General features: G+C 40.5%; 1 long non-coding RNA gene across 1 annotated transcript; it reads left to right on the plus strand.

Annotated features, from left to right (window-relative positions):
• The first annotated feature begins 4,138 nt into the window (after nucleotides 1-4,138).
• LOC114571453 (uncharacterized) lies at nucleotides 4,139-7,629 on the plus strand. The gene is made up of 3 exons (XR_003694646.1): nucleotides 4,139-4,226; nucleotides 5,321-5,409; nucleotides 7,410-7,629. It is a non-coding gene; the product is annotated as an uncharacterized LOC114571453 (long non-coding RNA).
• Nucleotides 7,630-9,461: the final 1,832 nt, after the last annotated feature.

Here is a 9,461-nt window from a genome sequence, read left to right on the forward strand (position 1 = left end):
GTGTTTGTGTGTGTGTGTGTGTGTGTGTGTGTGTGTGTGTGTGTGTGTGTGTGTGTGTGTGTGTGTGTGTGTGTGTGTGTGTGTGTGTGTGTGTGTGTGTGTGTGTGTGGTTTTGTGTGTGTGTGTGTGTGTGTGTGTGTGTGTGTGTGTCTGTGTGTGTGTTTATTCTGATGATGTGTGTCTCTTCCTGTCTCCACAGTTTGATTTAAAGTCAGCTTCTTCATCACTCTGAAGAGGAGATCTCAACACTTCAGGAGGACCAGGAGACCTCAAGATGGGGGGTTCAGGATCAACACCAACACCAACACCACCACCACCAAGAAGAAGATGGAGCAGAGACCGTCCTCCTGATCTCAGAGAGATGCAGCGGATAATGTTCAGACAGATGCCGGAGAGAACAGATGAAGTCAGAGAGATGCAGCAGAGAGCAGATGAAGTCAGAGAGATGCAGCAGAGAGCAGATGAAGTCAGAGAGATGCAGCAGAGAGCAGATGAAGTCAGAAGAGCAGGATATGTTGCTGAAGGAGTAGGAGCAGGAGTAGGACTCCTGGTCCTTGCAGCTCCGTTCACTAGGGGGGCTAGTTTAGTAGCAGCAGGAGCGTTAGCAGTAGGAGGAGGAGCTGTAGCAGGACTGTTTGGTGGAAGAAGAAGATGAGCTGTGGTTGTAAATGCAACAAAAACAATGAAAGATAACAGAAGTGTAAATAAAGTAGAAGAACTGGGGAAAGACTTCAAGGAGATCATAGAACGGCTGAAGAAGGACCTGGAAGAAATAAAGAGGACTTGTGAGAAGTTGGAGCAAAGATCAGCTGAAGATCAGACTGGTATCACTCTGACACACATGGAGGACTTTCAGAGGATTATTATTATTAGGTATTGTCTGATATGGAGAAATTCTTCAGACCTACTGCGACCCCTGAAGAGGACAGAAAGTTACCAGACTCCATCAACCAGTTAGCTGATCTCTGTCAAAAAGTCATCGATGACTTGGAGAAGATGAAGGAAGAACTCAAAGACTTCACAGAACAGTGAACATACATGCCAGTGGGGGGACCTAGAAAATGTCACATGGGGGGGCAAAGGGGTAGCGAGAGATCTTGGCAGTGTGGCAGGGGAAGACAGTACATGGGAACCCCCATATGTAAACTGCTATGCCCTACAACGCCCCGCAACGCCCTGCTACGCCCTGAACTGCTATAACTATTATTTCTAGTCATAGTTCCATTATCTTTTTTGTTACTATAATTGCCACTGTTCTATCATTATTATGAATCATAATTCTCTATATCCGTATATCTGTATCCATCTGTATCCAACCGTCAGCGGCCACCAAGGCCCTGGATCTGTCTGATGTTTCAGCCCAAAAGAAAGTTTTTCCTTGCCACTGATGCACCAAATGCTTTCTCTTGGGAGAATTGTTGGGTCTTTGTAAATTATAGAGTGTGGTCTAGACCTACTCTATCTGTAAAGTGTTTTGAGAAGATTTTATACTATAAATAAAATTGAATTTGCTGAAATTGAATTAAATGGCTTGATCATATTTACTGATACAGACAAATAGAACAGAATGTGTCTTATTTTATCTGTAATTATGATCTAACAAAAGCTGCTATGATAGAGAAACTGTAAAACATCATTAGATAATCTATGTACTGTATATGTAAATATTTACATATCTGACCTTATAACATATACAACAGAATGGGTGCTGAGCTCCAGGGAGGATGTGCTGCTGCTACCGGGTGCGAGGCTCTCCGTGTCCCGCTGGACCTCCGACTGCAGGTCGAGGTCGGCAGCGAAGCTTTCTGGCGATAATAGCAACGATGCTCCCCACTGGTGATGGTCCGTCTGCAGCTGCAGGACCTGGAGCTCACCGCCAGTGTTTCAGTCTGACTGTTAAAGGAACACGCCGACTTATTGTGAACTTAGCTTATTCACCGTAAGCCCAAGAGTAAGACAAGTCCATACATACCCTTCTCATCTCTGTGCGTGCTGTAACGCTGTCTGACGGTTCCAGCATTAGCTTAGCTTAGCACAGATCCTGCAGGTAACTGGTTCCAACTAGCTTACTGCTCCAAATTGTGACAAAAGTGACAAAATAACTCCAACATGTTCCTATTTACATGTTGTGATTTGTAGAGTCACAGCGTGTACAATAAACAACGTAACATGAGACACAGCCATCTTCTAACTGTAAACAAACCAGGAACTATATTCTCAGACAGGCTTGCTGCGAGCATATCACTCCGCCCAAGTACTATATTCTTCCACCTGAGAATATAGTTCCCGGTTTGTTTACAGTTAGAAGACAGCTGTGTCTCATGTTACGTTGTTTTTTGTACACGCTGTGACTCTATAAATCACAACATGTAAATAGGAACATGTTGGTGTTATTTTGTCACTTATTGGGAGCAGTAGGATTACTGGAACCAGTTACCTGCAGGATCTGTGCTGGGCTGATGCCGCTGGAGCCGTCAGACAGAGTTACATCACACACGGAGATGAGAAGGGTATGTATGGACTAGTCTAACTCTGGGGGTTACGGTGAATAAGATAAAGTCCCAATAAGAGATGAGAAGGGTATGTATGGACTAGTCTAACTCTGGGGGGTTACAGTGAATAAGATAAAGTCCCAATAAGAGATGAGAAGGGTATGTATGGACTAGTCTAACTCTGGGGGTTACAGTGAATAAGATAAAGTCCCAATAAGAGATGAGAAGGGTATGTATGGACTAGTCTAACTCTGGGGGTTACAGTGAATAAGATAAAGTCCCAATAAGTCGGCGTGTTCCTTTAAAGTGTTAAGATAATTATAATAGAAGCGGGCTGGTTGGTTAGTTAGCTAATGCTAGCATGCTATTCCACCTAGTTCCATGCTACATAAATAAGCCAGACAGAGTTGTCACTTATCTGGCGAAAGAAACCCTGCTTTTTTCTGCAACTTCACATTCAGAATACAGAAGTGTGAATATTTTCTACATGTGCAAATTTTAACATAGAAGTTCAGATTTTTTGTTCTGCAATTTCTCACATTGTATTCTACAAGCTCTCATGTTTTGCACCATATTTACCTTCATACACACACACACACACACACACACACACACACACACACACACACACACACACACACACGCACAGACACACACACACACACACACACACACACACACACACACACACACAGGGAAGTCGCATCGACAGCTACTTTCTGAGAAGCAGGCCGAGTCAGTCGACTCAGCAGCAGGACACACACCACAGTCTGCAGGACATCAACACCCCTGACCCAGAGGAGGAAGACCAAGGCACAGGAGAGCCACCTGAACCCAACCCATCACAGCCAACAGCAGAGAAGAAGATCCAGAGGAGAAGACCAAGGCACAAGAGAGCCACCTGAACCCAACCCATCACAGCCAACAGCAGAGGAGAAGATCCAGAGGAGAAGACCAAGGCACAGGAGAGTCACCTGAACCCAACCCATCACAGCCAACAGCAGAGAAGAAGATCCAGAGGAGAAGACCATTAGTCAAGAGACCAAAGGCCTGCGACAAGACGCTGTGGAAGGAGGTCAACACTGATCTCTGCAGCATACTGGAAGGGATCAGAGTGTGTTTCTCTGTGTGTGTGTGTGTGTGTGTGTGTATGAGTGTGTGTGTGTGTGTGTGTGTGTGTGTGTGTGTGTGTGTGTGTGTGAGTGTGTGTGTACATGTGTTTTTTATTTCAAGTCATAGTTTCTATATCTTTATTGTGACTATTATTGTCACTGTTCATCACCATAGACCAGACCCAGACCAAGAGTCTGTGAGAGATGTGTTAGTTTCTCTGCAGCTTTCTGCAGCTTTCTGCTCTCAGACTAAACTAAGAGAAAGAGGGATGAGAGGAGACCTTCTCTAACCCTAAATCCTGCATCAGACCGAGGGAAAAATAACTGTGACATAAGCTGGGAGGAATTTATTATTCTTGTTACAGGAAACTCCCTGAATAAAAATCATGCTGAGATAAACTTTCTTTCAGGGAAAAGGGAACAGAAACACACTTTTCCGTGAAAGGAAGTTTATCTCAGCATTTTTATTCAGGGCGTTTCCTGTAACAAGAATAATAAATTCCTCCCAGCTTGTGTCCCAGTTATGTTCCTCGGTCTGTTGCAGCATTTAGGATTAGAGAACGTCTCCTCTCATGGTGTATATCTGCTTTATATTCTGAGCAGTCTGGAGCTCCAGCTGAAGGTAATGTTAGCCGTCTTTCTGTTAGTTTAGTCTGAGAGCAGAAAGCTGCAGAGGAAATATTTATTCATAACTCAAATTGAAAGTCCAAAGAGAAAACGAAGCAAGATCAAATTAAAAATATTTTTTTTTTTTAATTTTCGAATTTCAAATTAACATTAGCTTTTAATTTGGATTTAATATTTGGCTTGAACACACACACACAGACACACACACACACATGCACGCACACACACAAACACACACACACACAGATTCACACACACACACACACACTCAAAAACAGACACGCACACATAATGTTATAATGCTCCACTTCTTTCTTTATATGCTCACAATATTAAACACACCAAATCAAGCATGTTATTAATTTGCTTTTGTTTTTTGCTCACTAATGTTTAGCATGAGCTCACAGAACAGACTTGTAGTGATAGTGAAACTAACTTTAACCTTTTACATCTTAGGATAACATAACCTGACAACATATTCTATTGAAGGTGTGGCTGTTTAACCTTTGCTTTAATCCTCTGCAGCTTTGTTATTTACAGTAAACAGATTCATTCAGGATCCAGTTCAGAGAATCAGAACAAAAGGAAAAGTTTTCTGTAATCTGCACTGTGGTTGTGATCATGTTAATAACAAATCATCTGCAGATATATTGGCTTTAACTCTCCTGGTGTCCTAGAGTCTAGTTTGTCCCATTTTCAAAAAGTTTCTATATCAGAAATTTGGGTTTCTTTCAAACAAATTTTCAAAAGAAATAACGTGGATGGTTCCCTACAACGCTCTTCACAAGTTTTATTCAATTTCATAGCATTTGAATTGAACCCGGGTTGAACCCGTGCCCGCAGCGTTGAGGACTAAACCTCTATATATGGGCGCCTGCTCTACCAACTGAGCTAACCGGGCGCCCATCAATCATCTTTCCTGTGCTGCTGAATGGTTCCTCCCAACTTTAGGCAGTGGGACTGGTTTGATGGCACAGAGCCAGTCAGAGGGTTCATGGTGGAGATACAGGCAGAGCAGCTGTGGGACGTCCCACGTCTCCTCTAAACATTACTGCCAATCAGATCTGGCTCGTTGAAATGTGATTTCAGAGAAATGACTCAGAGGACTTAAAGCTGAGACAGACTGAGCACGCTCAGTTGCTGCTTCACCTGCCCCACCTCACACAGCTGACAGACAGGTAAGAACACACACACACATTCAGATAAGAACATTTTTGGTTTGATATTCCACTAAATCCATACCATTTTGTACTGGGACTGGATGCCAAATGTGCTCATAGGTACATTCATAGTGCCCTTGTATGCTGCGCACTTCTCAATACTACATAAATGGTTTGACAAAGATCCTCCTAATATTATAATGAGGTATGAATAATGTATGTCCATCTTTCCATTGGAGAGATTATCACATGTACTAAGAAATACGCTGGATGTGTTTGTAAGGGAATGGTCCCCATTAGAATTATAAATTATACAGAAGAATGGTCTAGAGTAATATGTATAGGGGGAGGGATTTGAAAAGTGACTGAATAAGCACATGAAATATTTAATTTTGCACTGCAACTGCTAGTTTTATTTTACTTTACCCTCTTTTTGTATGTGACTGTTTATGTCTTGTATCACTTGTGGTTCCTTGTAATGTCTCACATTAAAATAAAAAATAAATAAATAGAAAAAAAACACACACAGACACACACACACACACACACACACACACACACACACACAGACAGACACACAGATACACACACACACACACACACACACACACACACACAGACACACACACACACACACCCACAGACAGACACACACACACACACACACACACACACACACACACACACCCACAGACAGACACACACACACACACACACAGACACCTACACACACGGATACACACACATATATATATATATATATATATATATATATATATATATATATATATATATATATATATATATATATATATATATACTGTATATACACACATACAAAGTAACTGTTGCGTAATAAACAATAAACAACATTTGAGCAGATGCAGTCCAGGATGAAGGTTAGATTGATTGATTGATTGATTGATTGATTGATTGATTGATGATGATGATGATATTGTAATAATGTAAAGATGAAGGTGATCAACTGTAGCTGATGTTCAGCATTTGTTCACGTTGACCCAACACAGTTTCTAAAGAAGAGGCTGGAAACTCTCCTCATATCACACACACTAGATTAGTTATGGAAGGATTATATATGAACCATGTTACATATTTATTAACTCTCCACATATCACACACACTAGATTAGTTATGGAAGGATTATATATGAACCATGTTACATATTTATTAACTCTCCACATATCACACACACTAGATTAGTTTAGGAAGGATTATATATGAACCATGTTACATATTTATTAACTCTCCACATATCACACACACTAGATTAGTTATGGAAGGATTATATATGAACCATGTTACATATTTATTAACTCTCCTCATATCACACACACTAGATTAGTTATGGAAGGATTATTGAACCGTGTTACATATTTATTAACTCTCTACATATCACACACACTAGATTAGTTATGGAAGGATTATATATGAACCATGTTACATATTTATTAACTCTCCACATATCACACACACTAGATTAGTTTAGGAAGGATTATATATGAACCATGTTACATATTTATTAACTCTCCACATATCACACACACTAGATTAGTTATGGAAGGATTATATATGAACCATGTTACATATTTATTAACTCTCCACATATCACACACACTAGATTAGTTTAGGAAGGATTATATATGAACCATGTTACATATTTATTAACTCTCCACATATCACACACACTAGATTAGTTATGGAAGGATTATATATGAACCATGTTACATATTTATTAACTCTCCACATATCACACACACTAGATTAGATTAGGAAGGATTATATATGAACCATGTTACATATTTATTAACTCTCTGGCTGTTTACTTTCTATTTTCATAGCTGTGAATAATGGTCTCTGGAAACTTTATTGTAGCTTTCTTCAGGTTCTAAATTGCTTTTTGCTTGTCAGAACTTCCTGTTGTCTTATGTTTATATTTTAAAATGTTTTCTCCTTATTTATTAAATTAACGCTAGCTTTCCTCTCTCTGTATGAACCAGGATCACATGGAGCAGAGGCCTGGACTACAAAGCAGGATTTGGCGATACCGAGTTAACTTCAGGTTCAACCAGGGTTTTCTGTACCACGACGGTGGATCACCTGTTACCGGGTTCAATCACCAATCAATACTCTGATTGATAACGGTGTCACCGTTCTTATAGAAGATCAGGCGGAGAGAGAGAGAGAGAGAGAGAGAGAGAGAGAGAGAGAGAGAGAGAGAGAGAGAGAGAGAGAGAGAGAGAGAGAGAGAGAGAGAGAGAGAGAGAGAGAGAGAGAGAGAGAGAGAGAGAGAGAGAGAGAGAGAGAGAGAGAGAGAGAGAGAGAGAGAGAGAGAGAGAGAGAGAGAGAGAGAGAGAGAGAGAGACAGAGAGAGAGAGAGAGAGAGAGAGAGGAGAGAGAGAGAGAGAGAGAGAGAGAGAGAGAGAGAGAGAGAGAGAGAGAGAGAGAGAGAGAGAGAGGTGTTCCATGAGAAGCAGCTGCTTCAAAATGAGCTCCTGATTTTGGTCCTTTTTTGTTACTTTTATTTTTCGAAAATGAGACAAACTCCCAAATATCTAGACTGAAAACAAAAAATAGAAAAAGAAACATCAGGAGGAGGAAAACACAAAGAAAAAACAAGAAAATACTGAACAACTGAAAGAAAGCCCCAACTGTCTACTGCCCCCATCAGGATGAACAAGGAAACATCTCAGATCTAGACCCCTGTTCCTACAGAGAGAGGAGAAACATAGTAGTAACTCTGCTGAGATTTTGAAGTATTTTATGTTATTACTTTAAAACTCTTTTTTTTTTTTAAAGAAATATTTTGAGCTGAAGTTAAACTCTAACCGAGTAGTTAGTTAGCATATTAGCTAGCTAGCAAGCAGAGTAAGTCAGCCAACAGCAGCAGAACATAGCAACTGTTGCTAAGCTCAGAATGACCCAACCAGTCAGGCCTGAGATAATTCCCTACCCACCAGAGGCCATAAGTGAGAAAAGCAAAAAAAATTTAAAAAACAAGTATTGAAGGAAAGACCAGAGCGTCTATTCACAGACTGCTACCAAAATGGTAATGCTTGTAATCTCATCTTTTACACCCCAGTGCCAAGAGCATGGGAGTCAGCCATCTGCTCACACTACCAGTCAGTCGAAAGAGAAGAGCTCATCAATGGGTGGCAATTCACAATTAGAGATAACGAAGGTCCTCACATTTGCCCCATCACAGTCAACATCCACACAACTGGGACAGTTATGGTACAAAGGTGACCTAAGACAGTTTGAGGAAGACTTTCAGACTATAAAACATAAAGTACATCAAGCTCCATCAAGCAGCACCACATCTGAAGCTCCAGAAAGAGAAAATGACCCTCCCAGTTCAGATCTAGCTCAGATGCAAAACACAATGACCCCCCTTGAAGAACAGTTTAAACAACTGGAAATAGGGCAAAAAAGTGCTCAACAAGAAAGAGACCATCTGAAGAATGAAGTGGCCGGCCTGACAGAAGAAGTAAGAGAACTTCAGAGAGAGAGACAGAGAGAGAGAGAAAGAGAGAGAGAGAAAGAGAGAGAGAGAGCAGGCAGAGCTGAACATGCTGATAGAGAGACTGCAGAAGAGAGAGAGAGAGAGAAAGAGAGAAAGAGTGAGAGAGAGAGAGAGAGTGAGAGAGAGAGAGAGAGAGAGTGAGAGAGAGAGTGAGAGAGAGAGTGTTATATTTTTTCAAGAAGACCAATAACTTCTTCATTATATTCTGTTGTTGCTCCTGGAATAACATCCTGATTGATTTGTAGTATTTTGTGAATCATTAATAAAATGTCTGCTTGATGAAACCAGTTTGCTCCGAGTGTCTTCACTGGATCATCAGCAGCTTTAGGAGTCTGTTGAACTTTCTGCTCAACTTTCTTCAATAAACATGTATTTCTCTTTTTTATGTTAATGATATCATCAGCAGATTTTTATGTTATATATTATCATATGTATTCACATACATATATAAAAATAGAGTATACACTTGAAATTAAAGTTGTGAATCTGTTGATGTGCTGAAACATTGAATATGAATCAGTGTAATAAA

This window comes from Perca flavescens, chromosome 16, assembly GCF_004354835.1.
Source record: "Perca flavescens isolate YP-PL-M2 chromosome 16, PFLA_1.0, whole genome shotgun sequence".
Lineage (NCBI taxonomy): Eukaryota > Metazoa > Chordata > Actinopteri > Perciformes > Percidae > Perca > Perca flavescens.